At 47.2% G+C, this 14,924-nt stretch overlaps 1 long non-coding RNA gene across 1 annotated transcript in view; it reads right to left on the bottom strand.

The window, feature by feature from the left end:
• The window catches only part of LOC134427946 (uncharacterized), a 123,549-nt gene that overhangs the window by 14,749 nt on the left and 93,876 nt on the right, over positions 1–14,924 (bottom strand). The window contains exon 7 of the long non-coding RNA XR_010030275.1: positions 1,952–2,434. This is a non-coding gene — a long non-coding RNA (uncharacterized LOC134427946). The remainder of the gene's footprint in view (positions 1–1,951; positions 2,435–14,924) is intronic.

The raw sequence follows: 14,924 nt of genomic DNA, 5'->3' as shown, positions 1-14,924 counted from the left end.
GAGCACAAAGCCCCTCTACTGGGGTGAGCAAACTTTCATCACAAACAAATGCTGAAACATCTTTAGACATAAAAAATATATAGATTTAGGGAAGTTATTACGCTTCTCGGAAACTTTTTGCAATGCTATTACCAAGGCTCACCAGCAGTTTTTAGAGCCCAGTGGCAGTTCACAGCTTGAACCCAAAGACACACCACACACAAACCATCTTACTAATACTGGCCTGCAGGGCTGGAAAGCCCCTGTGCCTCTCTCAGTTCGTGCTGCACTGAGGTGACATGCCTGGGTGCTCAATTTGAATATGTAGAGCTGAGACCACCCACGGGGGAAGCACAGATCCTGCCTCTGAGCTGCCACCCTGACCCCAGTGATGCAAGGTGAATGGGGCAGGGACAAGTGCTCTCATTTCTCTACCCCAAAAATATTTCCACTAAGTGATGGTTAAGAGCATTCATCAGAATTTTGGGGCTTTTTTAGACATGCCAGTGAGGGAGGATATGGCCAAAGTGGAAGAACCTGCTGGTAAATTCCTGCTGCCCTGGCCCTTGCATTCACTGACTGATGCTACATGATCTCCAAATGCCAAACTCCCATCCTTTCTACCAAGAGCAAAATCAGATTATCACTCAAAAAAATTTAGTCCTGAGGTAGTTTCATAGCATGTGAATATCTCTGATGCAGAGCCTAAAGAGAGGAGGCTTTAAAGGCATTTTCTACTCTATGAAGCAGGGACCTAACTGAGACTATGTTACAAGCCATCATGCAGGAGTTTCTGCTGGAGCCAGATGCAATAAGTTTTTTTTATTTTACACAACATCAGGATCCAGTTCTTTACTCCAAAGGGCTGTTACAGCCTAAAGGACACAAGCTCCAATGAATGTAGCAAAGTATCAAAAACACAGAACCATAGAATGGGCTGGGATGTAAGGGATCCTCAATGATGATCTAATCCAACCCCCTGCTATGGGCAGGGACATATCTCACTAGATCAGGTTGGGGCTCTGTCCAGCCCAACCTTGAACACTTCCAAGGATGACGTGTTCCACATGAAGCATCCACAGTTTCTCTGGGTAACCTGCTCTAGTGTCTCATCACTCTCACAGTAACTGCTGAGACCCAAATCATGCTGCTGGGACACAGCACAGATTTTTCTTCCAGGCTCTGGTTCATGTTTGCTGAGAAATCAGGTGCAGCACCTGACATGCTTCCACTGCCCCACTGGAAGGTCCTGCCCCAGGATCCTGCTGGTGAAAGGGACACACTGCTCAAGCCACAGCTTCTCAGTCATGGTAAGCACCTTCATGGAAACCAAACATCCTCAGCAGTTTAAAGATGGTGTGAACCACAGGTGATGCCCAAGAATGTGGTACAGGTGGGGTCCCAGCCATCCCCAGTGACACCACCCACACACAGGTAGGCACATCAGGCAGAGCCACATGTGCTGCCATCACTGGCAGCATGGCCTTTGCTGCAATGCTCCCTTGAAAATATTCTCCTTTTATCTTCAAATTTCCTCATTGCTGTATGGCCCTTTGCACCCATCCAAGCTAAAGCCACCTCAGTCCCCTGCCATCCCACGTGGGTTAACACCTCCCCAGGAGCTCCTGCCATCCTGCACATATCCCCCACCTTCACAGCTCAGCTCCTGCTGCATCTGCCCCAAGGGCAGGCTCCTTTCTCTTGCTCATCACTTCTTAAATCTCATCACCTATTGCTCACACAGCCTTGAGACCAGTGGTTTTGGAAGCAGAAGGAGGTTCAGACAGGTGCTCTCAGGTAGCAAATTTGTCCCTCAATGTAGCAATTCCAGGGCCTCTCATGGAGCTGAGTTCATCGGGTACAACTCTCACTTGCCATTGAGTCAACGGGGTTTTTTTTTTGGACTTTACTGCAGCCAGTATTTTTCCCTTAATGATTCAAAAGTAACATGCTGCAACAGCAGCTGCCTTACCTGTTTCTACACCTTCTGGTTTGTTCTGTTGAAGAAGGGGTGTAATGGCTCTGAAAAAACACAAACAAAACAAAAAAACCCAAAGAATCGAGGAAAGACACTAATAGCATCTATTAAAAAGACAAATATTGCATGTCCTGAAGAACAGCTATAAAAGCTGCAGCCTTTCAATACTAGCTTTCATTTCAAGGTGACATGAGCTGCCCCATACCCTGTACCCCACTGAGGGAAGCAAAACCTCCCCTCCCCGTGAACCCTTTAGATGGACAAACCAAGGAGAAAAGGTGCCAGAGACCCAAAGCACATTCACAGAAAAGCATGGATGGTGAAATTCAGGTTTCTGGCTCTTGGCATCACACTACAGCTGTTATAAAACAGGATATCCATCTCAGCAGCAGCTATCAATACTCCAGCATGAGTCATCTGCAATACTTATCTAATGGTGAGTAAGCTGCTCCTGTCAGTCATACTTTCCAGATAAATCTGTGAAGAAAACAAGAAGGAAGAAAAAACCTATCAGAACATGTTATCAGAGAAATAAAATGTAGGACATGGTATCTGGTCAGCAAGACAGCACACAAAGTGGCAGAGGAAAAGGTGGTTTGGGGGTCATTGGATGAAACATGCACACCAGGAGCTCCAAGACAAACATCAGGGTCCATATGAGTGAAGTACCACTAAATCAACCACAATGTGACCCTTCCTGCTGGTGGATGCTTCAGCCAGCACCCGTGGCAGGGACTGTGCATGACACAGCTTTTGGGACTGGGACTCCAATGTACAGATGGTGTCAGCCTGGGGGTTTGTGCTCATCACTTCCCTGCCTGGCAGTGATTGTCCAAGTGAGGACACAGTGCTCAGGAAGATTTGCTTGGGGTCAGGGTCTTTAACATCCCCAACAGCAGGGAAACCCCAACCCAGCCACACACTGGTTACAAAACAATCCTAAACATGGGGGATGCTTCCCCACCTCCCCCAGTTTTACTAAAGGACAACAACTAAATTACAAATAATTTAGTGGTGAAAATAATGACAGGAAAAGATAAAGACACCTTCTTTCAAGTCTGTTTGAGGAAAGGAACTCTGAATGACCACAAAGGCTCTTTTGCACCCAGTCATTTGCAACCTTTGTGTTCGCTGCCTGCCTGCGCCTTGTAGACTCTGGTGAGCCACAGGAGGTGAGGCCAAGCCTCAGAAAACTTTCTCACAGAGAAATTACGGCTGGGGGGGGTGGAGGAAATACCCCAAGGGTCTCCCAAGGGGGTATGGGTGCCTCACAGAAATTTCAGAGGGGAGCTGGGGAGCAGGGGCTGTGAGGGGAGAAAATTCCAAACACCTCCCCAACTTCACATGCCAGAAAGTGAGAGAAAACCCCATGTATGAATCACCCTGTGCTGATACCTCAGAGCCACTAAAGTGTTTCACACAGGCTGCCATGCAGCCTCCTGCCAGAACAGAGGAGCCCATTTGCTGTTCCTGCAGCCCAGCTGTGGGGCTTTGTGGGCAAGGGGAGCCCAGGGTGGGCACAATGCTCCTGTCAGCTTGCCTGCAAGTGGGGACAGGTACAAGGGCGTGGCTGTGGGAACCAACACACATCCACCAAACCCCAAGACCTCCACACCCAATACTGAAGCCTGAGATGGCCACCTTAATCTCCTCCTAACTGGAAGGGACTGGAAAATAAGAGCTCTTGTCATGGCTAGCATTTCATAGAATCACAGAATGGTTTGGGTTGGAAGTTGACCTTAAAGATCATCCTGTCCAAATAACTGCCATGGGCAGGGACAGTTTCCAAGTTGCTTAAAGCCTCATTCTGGTCTTGTACACTTCCAGGCATGGGCATCTACAACTTCTGTGGGCAAACTGTCACAGCATCTCATCACCCTCATCATAAAAAAAATTCTTCCTCGTGTCCAAACCAAACCTAGTGTCTTTTAGTATGAAGCCATTCACCCTTGCCCTATCACTCCCTGTCTTTGTCAAAAGTCCCTCTTCACACCTCTTGTAGCCCCTTCAGGTGTTCTAAGGTCTCCCCAGAGCCTTCTCTTCTCCAGGCTGAACAACCCCAGCTCTCTCAGCCTTTCCTCACAGGTGAGATGCTCCAGCCCTCTGATCATCTCCATGGCCTCCTCTGGACCTGCTAAAACAGGTCCATGTTCCTCTCAGACTGGGGACCCACTGCTGGGCATTTCACACTGCAGCCCCAGCACTGCTCAGGGTGATCTCTGCTTTCCCTCCCTGCCCTGGGGACAAAGGCTCTCGCTAGACAAGTGCAGGAACTGACACAATCAAGAACAAGCTAGACTGTGATTTTTCTCTGGGATGGATTTTGTTCAAGTCAGTGTTGCAGTGCTGTAAAATCATGCGCACCCAGGCACCACCAGCAGGGATGGGATCAGTTTGAAAGAGTAAAGACAGTGGGACCAACTCCTGTGGCATGGGCACACTCACACCAGGTGAGAAGGGATACATAACCCCACCCTCACATGTCATTTTCAGCACTTAATTTTAACAGCCTCGTAATAAAACTGATTCCTTCACTGGAGCACAAGCTCTGTATGGGGACAGCCATTTAGAAATAAAACCAGGCCAACTTAGTCTCTCCTGAAACCTCAGACTTATTTTCATATACATATTTTTCTCCCTTTTTTTTTTAATAGGATTGAGAAAGGCCTCACTGGAGCATGAATTCCATAAGCACCCACCTCAGACAAATACATAATCCTGCCCAGAAACAAACCAAACACCTTAATCCCAACACTTTTATTAAAAAGCTTCCCCAAAAATTAGAAACTTTCTTTCTATGTTCAGCCTAATTACCACCATAACAGGTGAGACCCATTTGCTCCTGAAGCATCAGCATCCTTCTGTCTCAGCAAGTCATCCATCTCCTCCCAGATACACCTGCACTGGGCTGAACAAGCAATCTGCTGCTCCAGGCTTTCCCATCCCAGATCTTCCTGTCCACCTCTTCCCATGTGTGAATTTATCTGATAAACATGAGAACTGGACCCAGTAAGCACTCTTGGTTCTTACCCAGAACCTTTCTAGGTTCTCCTCTGAGACCCTCCTATTAGCCTTTTTTAATTTTGGGTTTGGGGCTTGATTTGGTGTTTTTTGTTTCAGTTATGCTGTATGATCAGCCTTTTAATTGCCTTTAAAATGGCTAAAGATGCATTACATATGAAATTAGTATGCAGGGAAGAGGCGGGGGAAACTGTCCTATTTTCTTGCCAAGATGCAAATGAAGTGCTGAGTAGGAACTGAACTGGCCACAGATGTAATCTAGCCTTGTCGGTGCTTTGGAGCATGTGTGATACAATATTAGACCCAAATTAGGAGATTCTTACGAATGAAAAGACCACTTTGCCAGCTCAATTTTCAGTGAAAAAAAAAAAAAAAAAAAAAAGATAAAAAGCAAGAGAGGTCTATTTGGTCTAATATAGCATTTAGCCTACCCAGTTTTGCAGGAATAAAAAGAACAAAATCAATAATAACCTATGTAGCAACCTATCACAGTTCTGCACATTTCTATCAGTAAATAAATTTAGCTGTATTACAAGGATTGCCCATCTGTATTACGATACAAAGGCAAACAAATGTGCACTGCCAGCTTTGGACCAAGGCTCTGGAATTTACAGAAGCAAGGAAAAATCAACAGGGGCTTTGCCTGAATAAAGACCGCTGGTTTAAGCACACAAGGCTTGTGCCAGTGTTCAGTGAACCAGCTTGGCCTGCATGTGTGTGTGCATAGTTAAAGATAACCATCTCAATATATTTATATCAAAGAGGGAGAGCGAAAAAAACCTCACATGCAAAACATGGTGACGTTCTCACAGATCTTGCAGATCTGGAGGCCACTGAGCTGCGCTCTCACAAGAGGTCACAGCTCTGGAGTTAATAACCCTCTGACGTGGGTTTTCCGAAAGGGGACCTCATTTGGCTGCCCCTACAACTGCTGTTGTACACAAAGCTGGTGCAAAAGTCACATAGCAAGCACGTGGTGAGGTGATGCAGCACTGCAGTCATTTAGCTCCTCATTTTCTGCACGCTGGAGAACATTTTTGGATTCCTTATTTTGGGCTTGAAAGTTTGGAGACTGGATCCTTAAAAGCAAATGTGTGAAAACAGTCTGCTCCTCCTAACCGCTAGTGTGTCTGTTTGCTTAGGTAGCTTTGTGCTGGTACTGGTGAAGCAATTGTGTTTTTAATGGAGCAAAATTGCAGTCACTGGTGGAATTCAAGAGAAGCGCAGCTCAGCATCATCTCCTCTGCTGGATTTGCATCTGGTTTGGTCACTCAGCTCCATGCAGCTGCTCCAAGTGCACCTCCCAATCCCTACAGTAACTAGCAATTCTCCTGGGGTGGAAATATAGCTGTCTCCTGAGATGTCTGCAGCCATTAATTAAATTTCCTGCTCTGGGTACTGCGTACCTCTCTTCGAAAGCAGCAGCCTTGACTCAGCACACGCCGGAGAGAGGGAGAGGCCGTGCTGCTTCACTTTCTTGAAAGGTCAGCAGGGGAACGCCCCGGAAACCCTGAGTAGCAACACCTCGTCCTTAACCCAAGTACAGGAGCTGTATTTAGGCAGCTGACTGATCACAAGAGCTGCAAGGACACGTGTCTGCTCAGCAGCAACCAACTGGAAATGCGGATGCCTTTTATTAGCCGCCCTTGTATTTAGCTTGGCTCGGAAAAGCGTGCTGCTCCGCTGGTGGGTCCTGCAGCGTATGGAAGAGCAGTTATTAGTGAAGCTAATTACAAACAACATGGCTACTTAGAGGGCTAAAAATAGCGTGGTGTATTAATAGATGGAGTGAAAACTGGGACACGGAAGATGACGGTTTTGATCTTGAGTGCAGCAGCATCCTACGTGATCCCGATGAATTCTCTTCATCTGTGTGTTTTGTTTTCACAGCTTACAAAGCAGGCAGGAAAACCTCTTCTCAGAAAGGCTGAGAGGCTGAATTCCTCAGCATCCTGGAGCACTGAGAGGTCCTCTCTTGTACCTCCACACAAGTGGAAAACATTCCTGTGTCAGCCAAACTGGCTCCATGACAATAATTTCACGCCATTTATGTGGCAACTCAGGCGACAGTTCCCAGAAAGCTGTAACATTTACCTTAAATACCTGAGTTCACTAGTCACCGATCAAAGGAATGCAGCCTTTGGAAACGGTTTCCAGTTGACCTGGGGCTGCTGGAGCAGAGCAGCAAGTGAAGCCCTCGGTGCCCGCCACCGATCTGCAGACAGGAAAACCATTGCAAAGGGGGAAGCATCTGACTCACTTATTCCATGCCAACTTTAGCCAATTAAAAAATCATATGATTTGCATCTTCCTAATGACTAGAGGCACAAAGACTAGCAATGACACCATAAACCCCTCTGCATCCCCCACCAGACAAGCTCAGTCTCAGCCCAGCACCTAAGAGCACACACATGAGAAACCAAGCTTTTCCTTCCCCCAGTCTGCAGCCTCTCAGCCAATCTAATAACAAGAGCAAACAGGACCCTGACTACCCTTCCAAGCTGGACAAATACCACTGCTGTGTTGGAGAACGTCTCCTGAACAGCAGGAGACCACACCAGCCATCAGAAGGAAAGGACGTGAGGAGCCACAGCTCGTGTCCCAAGTCCCTCATGTCCCAGAGAAGCTCCAGTGCCAAACCTGGCCAGGCTTGCAGGCACTATGCAAGCTCCATCTCCCCAGATCCCAGACTTTCTTTGAAACTTCACAGTGCTTGGCTACATGCAGAGCAGTGAGATGTGTGCAACCCCTGGTCCATACATGCAAAGCTGTACTTGAGTTTCAAATACAGCAGATCAGTACACTGCTCCAGGATGCCAAATTAAGCCCTCTACATCCCTCTGATACAGCTGTTCCTATGAAGAGAAAAAACAAAAGGTCTTGATAATGATGCAACTGATGTGTTACAGGAGAGCTGTGTGACTCCTAGTAACTATAATGCAACATACCTTAATGAGTAAGAAAGGGGAGTGGAAAATTAATGTGCATTTGCAGAGGGATTCATCTATTTATTTAAAACAGAGGGCATGCCTCTGAAACAAGACAGTGCAATCCCACAGTCAGTGACAGTTCTACTTTTGCACTGATGTAGAAGAGATAAGACTCTGCCCTTGAGTGTTTTGTTACCTTCTGGTCAAGAGTTCAAGATGATAAAAAAAAAGCCCAACAAAACAAAAAACCCTGCAAGAAAACATAAAAGCCACAAACCATACCAGTTTCAATACAAACAAACAGGAATGTTTTCTTAAGCCTTTTCTACCATGGAAGGAGTGAGATAAGTGGACCTTTCATATGAGTATTGTGAAAACAGCTGCAGGAAGATAACAAAAATTGAAATATATGTCAGATGCAACTGTAAGCTAATGGCATCTCAGGCTGCAACTGTTCCCACACTTAATCTGCAAGATGAGCAAACAAAAACATCTAACAGTGCTTCCAAAAATCAGCACCTCTCAGCTGCACAACCGGCTTCCTGACCAGGAGGGGTGGTGGCATCCCCTTAAGTGGAGTTTGAGTCCCAGAGGAGAGTGCCAAGCAGGAAGAGGAAGGATGGAGAGGGGAAAGAAGAGACACAGGAAGGAGGAGCAGTCTCCTTCCTCCTTGCTCTCGTGATACAAAATCTCTCCAGGCTTCTGACACCCGTTGTGTTTTCTATTGGAATAAATTCCTTCACCACCCTCAAGAGCAGAAGCTCAATGGAAGTCAAAGATGCTTCAAGAGCCAAGCATGGCCCAATGCAGCCAGAGTTCCCACTGAGCACTAACAGCCCTGGGAGAAGACCTTGCCCAAGGCTGAGGCGCTGGAACTTCAGCAGGGCTTCGAGCTCCAGCTCTACCATGCCAAAACCCTCCCTGGATTTGGGTGAGGTGTTTTACATTCCACAGAACTTCACAGAAGAAGGAAGGATGACCCACTCTTCTGCATTTTGCTCCTCACAGGAACTCATCTGCAGGCCTGCCGCAGTCCAGGACCTGGGCAGACACACGAGGACTGCCCAGCACTGAGTCTCTGCTGCTGATGGGTGCTCAGGGGTGGAACTCCACAAACCACCAATGGAAACATGAAAAGAAAGCAGCACCAAATTATGACTGTGGGAAAAAAAAGAACAGATATGGTGCATCCTTCTTTTTCAAACACTCTTCTTTTTTTTCTAACCTATGACTTAGTTTTTTCTAAAATATCCCTTCACATTGGGACAAAGCAATTTGTGGAGATGGAGATGCTCTCTAAAGCCAATATCCATTGCACCTGTGACAGACCAAAGGATTTTTATCTACTTAAAAGTAGAGCAAGATGTTTCAAACTGAAAAAAAAATATATAAACTGTCAAGGAAAATGATTTTTTTTCCTTTTCTTAAATCATCACCTAAATCAAACTAAGCAAAGTGAAATTAAAATAGGAAAGGGGAAACTTCAGCCAGACATTGGGAAGCATTTAACAACCTTATGCATCTTCCTGCTGGGAAAAGCTTCCCACGAGGTCAGGGGCAGGGGAGTGAAGTCAGCCCTGGCTCCCGAGCTCGGGGCTGATCCAGCCCTGGCAGCGCGGAGCCGGGACGGGATGGGGGGTCCTGCCCGGCTCCTCCCAGCACGGAGCCCACGGAGCCCGGCTGACTTCATCGGAAGTGAATCCCCCTTCCCCTGCTCCCCCTCCGGCCCCCATTCATGTTGGGAAGGAGCCTGGCAAGCCCTGGGGGGATTACAAGGCAGGGGAAGCAGGAGGTTAAAACGCTCTGAGGCCCCTTTCAGTCTGAAAGACAAAGTAATGGCGAAGCTAAAACAGATGCTTTGCTGAAAATAAAGAGTGGTTTGCACAATTCTCAAAGAGAAGCCAAAAAATGAAAATACTGTGTACAGTCCCAGGAAACGGAGAGCATCCTGTTCTTATAAATAGCTACAATAGTTGTGTCTACAATAACATTATTGCAGCATTTTGAAATGATGCTAAAAAATAATGTGCGTTATTTGAAGGATAAATTTGAGATGGTACAAAAAGGAGACCATGCTGCTGAATGTGAAGTAATGAAAGCCCTGAGTTAAAAAATATATGTATTTACAATTTACTTCCATGAGTGATACGAGGGGAATTGACAAGACCAGCCACCCAGGCACAGAGACAAGCAACTATCCATTTAAATGAGCTCTCCACAAACAGAGCAAGAGATACCAAGACAAAGCCATGGAGAGATTAAGTCAGCAAATGCCCCTTATAAATGTAATCATTGTTGACTCCTGTTGCATTTGGTAGGCTGACCTGTTTCCCTCAACAATCAGAGAGAAGTGATATTCTGAGAGAATATTTCTGTAGGTTCACTAACATTTTATCAGGGTATTTTATGGTGTTTTGATCCAGCTCACCTGTGTAGGTGAAGGGATGCTATACTCAGGCTCTGGGCTCAGTCATTCCTCCACTTTTCTACTGAAACTGCCACCTCAGCAGTTGCCAGCAGTGTCTTGGCACAAGCATGTCTCTGCTGCTGAATGGACTGAAAATGTCATATTTCTTCCCTCTCAATTAATGCAAATGGATCAACTGAAATAGGAGATCACAACTTGCAGGATTTCAAGAATCACAAAGTGTTTTGGGTAAGAAGGGAGTTTCAAAGCTTCATTTAGTTCCAATCCCCCCTGCCATGGGCAGGGACACCTTCCACTAGACCAGGTTGCTCAAAGCCCCATCCAGCCTGGCCATGAACACTTCCAGCCATGAGACATCAATAACTTCTCTGGGCAATCTGTTGCCAGCATCCCACCACCTCACAGTAAAAAGTTGCTGCCTTATGTCCAACCTAAACCTGCCATCTTTCAGTCTGAAGCCATTCCCCCTTGTCCTGTCACCCCATGCCCTTGTAAAAAGTCCCTTTCCAGCTTTCTGGTAGCCCCCTTTAGGTACTGGAAGGTGCTCTATGATCTTCCTACAACATTCTCTTCTCCATGCTGAACATCCCAAGCTGTCTCTGTTTTACCTCACAGAAGAGGTGCTCCATTGGGACACCAGAGTAGATAAAGGCAGCTCTCCTGGAAGTGAGCCCACCTCTGAGTTTGGGCTCTGTTTATTTATATATTTGATCAACACCTCTGGCTGCTGCTTCAGAATGGCTAATGGACTCTGATTGTCTTCAGTCTCTGGAGCTCTAGGCGAGGAGCAAGTCTGCCAAGTGAGGGAGCAACACAACCAGCAAGATTTGTCTCTACATTGTGTTGCTTTCCAGAAAGTTTAAAACACCTGTGCAGCTGTCCTAGGATGTGCCAGTGAAACTGTGCTGCAGTTGCTCTGCAGTACTCACACACACAAGAGCCTGCCCTACAGGTTTGACTGACCTTCACTGGCTACTTAGGCTGAATTCAAGGGTCTTGAACTTGGGCACTTCAAGTCATCTCTCAGACCACTACCAGCACAGCTTTCCACAGACTTCCACTCTCTGTCCACAGGTGATTTTTCATCCCCAGGTTGAAGCCAGACTAGTACAGAAGTGAGAACCCCTCTGTTTAGTTCTAATGTGGTCAGAATACCCACAGCTCAATTACAGCCAAAAACTACTACCTAGTAAAAAGAGATGCTGACTTTTCATATACAGAATAGGGGAAAACAGCAAAAAACAGAAGAGGAAAAAAAAGGAAGGAGGAATGAAAAAAAAAGACAAGAAAAAGGAAAATAAGGGAGAGGGGGAGGGAAAGAGACATGGAAAAAGGGGTGGAAAGAACAAAAGGACTGGGAGGGATGACTGTGGTATGGTTCAGGCACTAATCCAGCACTTGTTCACCTGGCATACTGCCCATGGAGAACAGGCACTGCATTAGGTAGCAAGTCTCCTGCACACTGCTGGCCCCAGGCTTTAATCTTCCTCCTGCACAGACGGCCCCATGATCACATTTCGAGCCTTATAAATTATTTACATCAGATATGAGGAAGCAGAGACATTAGAGATGGAAAAGATGCACCAGCCCATCCCCTGGGGAAGAGAGCTGGATCCTTCCCCATGTCACACGAGCAAAGCAGTGATGCTCTGTCTGTCCTTAAGAAGGTGTTTTGCTGCTCCATGCCCTCATCAGGCTGAATTTCTTCATGAAGCCTTTGCATAAATTGCATTTACTTTGACTTCTAATCCCTTCCTTCTGGCATTACCACCTGCCTGCACCCTCTGCAGCTCTCTGGAGTAGTACAGAATCACTAAGACACCTCCTTCTTGAAAGTTTGCCAAAGACATGAAATATTCTGCAAGGCCTAGTTAAAGATACCTCCAAGAATAACCCAGCAATCAAGTACTTAAAAAACTAAAAATCAGACTAATTTTGAAAAAAGAGGACTTTCAGCCAGAACTTTGATCTTCCTGCCTTCACTCCCAGAGTGAGAGAGCAGTTGCTAGCTAGGGATGTGGTCAGCAGAAAAATATTTCCTGAGCTATGGACTGACTGCTTTGTAAAGTTTCTCCTGTAGCACCAAAGTAAATAAAGAACTCCAGAGCAGCTTCATCCTTCCTCCCACAATGCTCAGCCAGCTGGAGTTTGTGGGATGGGGCAGCACCCATTCACCTGAATGCTTGGCAAATCCAAAAACAAAAGCACAAAATAACTCAGTCCCCATCCCTAGCACCACATTTTAAGAGCTAACTCCCTCCTGACAACGGAGATAGAGTACATAAAGGAGCATGTCATGCTTTGAACTCCACGGTAATTCACCTCCTTGCCAGGATTTACACATTCTTTCTGTTGGCTCCAAGAGTTGCCAACACTTCCTTCACTTACAGGGCTTCATGCAGATGAAAGACTCCTGCTGAGAGTTGTCAAGATTTACTGCAGTTTTGGTTCAGATCAGGAAAGCACTTACACGTGCTCCTAAACACTGCCCAAGTCAAGGGCACCCGGCTGCACGCTCCGTGCGCAAAAGCAATCAAGAGGAACCCCTTTCTTCATTGGAATAAAAAGGCATGGAGAATCTTAATTAGAGCTAGATGGAAATTACCTAAATGAGCTGCTTGTTACTGTGACAAATCAGATGGGAAGATAATCAAGTACAAGACACGAGGACAGAAACTGGATGGGGAAAAGCTGGCACTTGAGCAAGCACAAGGTGCAGGACACAGGGCTTGCTCACAGCACCTCTGACAACAGGCTGTTTTCAAGACACCAAAGTCAGAAAGGAGAGGTTCCCAGGTACTTTTACTGAAGACTCCCCTTCTAAAAGATGTATTCTGGCTTGCTTAAAATGGTAGGAACCAAGCCAGTCTGCTTTTCCCCCATGTGTAATGCATTTCTGCTGGCTTGTCCTGCTCTGCTTGCATAGGCCTGTGCTGGTACTGGGAAGCCCTGAGCATGGAGCAGAAGTTTTGGAGACTCCCCTACACTCCACAACTCATACCTGGCTGGCAGTATCTATGATGAACAGATTTATGGATATGAGTATTTGGGAATATTTGGAAATTCAGCCTGTTCAGTCTCCATTCCCATACTCCCAGAGCTACACATGGGACATCTGACAGCCACCATCAACTGCAAGAGAGCTGTAGCTGCTCCACAGGCTACTACATCACCCATGGCTGCACCAGAGCAGGAGCAGCACTGGGCACTAACAATGTTCCAGCCATGTGTTAGGGCCAATTCATCCTTCCCGTTATGTGTGTCAGTCTAACCCAGATAATGGTTTCTAGTAAGAGCCTGCGGGTTCCAGGATGACTGTGCCTTAGCAGCTTCTAGAAAAAAAAAAAAATTATCTCAGCTGATAAATAAAATGACAGGTTTTGCTTTTTTTTTCCAACTGCAAACTCAGTCTGGGAACTGAAAGCAAAGATGTGAGCTCTCATCACCTCAAGCACTGCCACCCAGCACGTCACCTCGACAAGGCTGCAGTGTGCATGGAACTGGGCATGCAGACTGTGAGGGGCACGTGCCATGATGCCATGGGTGCATGGGCTGCATGTCAGGGGTGTGCAGCATGCTTACTGTGAGTGTGGAGGGTGCATGCTGTGCACACGCAGGGTGCACCCCACAGGCATTTGGGGTGAGCTCCATGGTGGGTGTGCTGCCAGACCCAGCTCACTGAGGTTATCTGTGACAATTCAGAAGTCACAGGCAGACACGATGCCTGAGACAATGGTCAGGCAGTGCGTGCACTTGGCAGTTGGAGGAAACCCCCTCTGCTCTTTCTTTTAACAAATCAAACATGATCCTGTGATTTTATTAAAGGCAGGCATCCAGTTGGACAGGCCAGGCTGACAAGTGGGAGTTACCAGCTGGTCACCTCAGATGGTCACTAGCCCTACACACAGCACTTCCCCATAACCTCCCCAATCCCCCACTGAGGCAACTGGCTATTCCCACAGGACAGGAGATCACAGCATCCAGGGCAAACAGGCAACAAACAGCCACCTCAGCAGGAGCCAGGTAAGGGGGGAAAGCATGACTGTGGTGCAATGGCATGCAGACACTGCCGGGGAGCAAAGCCCAAGGGCCGGCTGGTCATCCAGTGCCCTGGAGACCTCCACTCCAGCATGACCTCAGGGCAGTGGTTGCTCAACTGCTGGTGCAGGGCCAGGGCTGATGGGCAGGCCTGAGGTTGCTCCACTGAGGTCAGGGTGACTCAGCATGATTCAGGGGGAAAATGGTGAAAGGTCTGAAGGAAGCAAGACCCAGCCCACATGTGACAGCATCTGCAGGTGCCTGGAACCCCCATGCTGCAAGCTGTGATGGATGCTGGGCTGCACCATCAGAATGCAGGAGGGAGGACAGAGAAACACCTGAAAATCAGGCTATGGGTGCTGTTTCAAGAGGAGGAAGGTGGCTGCACATGCCCAGAGGTGCCATCCATGAGAAGGGTGGCACTGTCCTGCTCTCTGAGCCCTGCCCTACCTTGGGGATGGGGCACCCCAGGGATGCTGCATCCATCAGCCCCAGCATTTCTTGACAGCTGCTGCAGATGGCAGAGGAGCCTCCCCAAGGAGCCACTCAG

Source organism: Melospiza melodia, chromosome 1 (genome assembly GCF_035770615.1).
Source record: "Melospiza melodia melodia isolate bMelMel2 chromosome 1, bMelMel2.pri, whole genome shotgun sequence".
Classification (NCBI taxonomy): Eukaryota; Metazoa; Chordata; class Aves; order Passeriformes; family Passerellidae; genus Melospiza; species Melospiza melodia.
This window is presented reverse-complemented; position numbering and strand designations above follow the sequence as displayed.